The 881-nt window shown below is 68.7% G+C and overlaps 1 protein-coding gene across 2 annotated transcripts in view; it reads left to right on the top strand.

Annotated features, from left to right (window-relative positions):
- The window catches only part of NRN1 (neuritin 1), a 10230-nt gene that overhangs the window by 8069 nt on the left and 1280 nt on the right, over positions 1–881 (top strand). The gene's annotated exons all lie outside the window — the stretch shown is intronic.

Raw genomic sequence — 881 nt, 5'->3', positions numbered from 1 at the left:
GAGGGCTGGCCGCGGTGGGCAGCGCGGCCGCCGCGGAGTTCCGGTCGGGCACGGAGTGGGCTGCCTGCTGAAGCCCGAAGGCCGTGGAGAGAAAGCTCTCCGGGCCCCAGGCTCGCGGAGAAGACTGGGGAGGGACAGAGGAGGGACTCCGCGCGGGCCTGGAGCGTTGGGATTTGCAGAGGCCGGCGAAGGCGACGGAGCGGGCCCGAGGTGCTGTGGCACAGACACTCACCGACCCAGGGAGGGGAGAGGCAGGCAGAATCTCCGGACCGAATCTCGCGAGCGAGGCGGGGCGGGCCGCCGAGGACGAAGGCCCGGAGAGAGAGAGAAGAAAGGAAGTGAGGAAGGAAGAAAGGAACGGAGGGGATGGGGACGGAAAGAGGGGGAACGACAGGAGCGGGAAACAAAGGGCCGAGGTAGGGGGTGGAGGGAGAGAATGGGGCGAAGGCGAGAGTACCGCAGCGAGGAGAAGGAGGGAGACAGAAGGGACGGGGGGGTGAATGGAAGAAGCCCGGAGGGGAGGGCCGCGCTCGGAGCTAGTACCCCATCTTGCAGGCTAAGAGGCATTAATGGGCGGCAGCTTGCAAGGCTTAGCACTGTTTTCCCAGCTTTCCCCGAGGAGGGTGAGCAATCTGTTTCCCGAGGCCGAGGTGCCAGCGCGACGCAGCGGGTGCGACCCGGCTCCCCCGCCCGGCACCTGGGAGGGGAAGCCAGATAGGGCCGGGGGCACCCTCCCTCCCCGCTGTCCCCACCTGCTTTCTGGGGTGGGCGGAGGTCCCGCGGGTCCTGACCTCGAGCAGCCCGAGTGCCAGGGCGGAGAAAAGCAGGTTGGCAAGAGGCGCCCCGGGACGTTTGCGGGGCCGCAAAGGGGGGGTGGGGCG

Source organism: Carlito syrichta, unplaced genomic scaffold (genome assembly GCF_000164805.1).
Source record: "Carlito syrichta isolate Samal-C Ts95f unplaced genomic scaffold, Tarsius_syrichta-2.0.1 Scaffold309155, whole genome shotgun sequence".
In the NCBI taxonomy this organism is placed as follows: domain Eukaryota; kingdom Metazoa; phylum Chordata; class Mammalia; order Primates; family Tarsiidae; genus Carlito; species Carlito syrichta.
The sequence above is the reverse complement of the archived record's forward strand: the minus strand, read 5'-3'. Positions and strand labels throughout refer to the sequence as shown.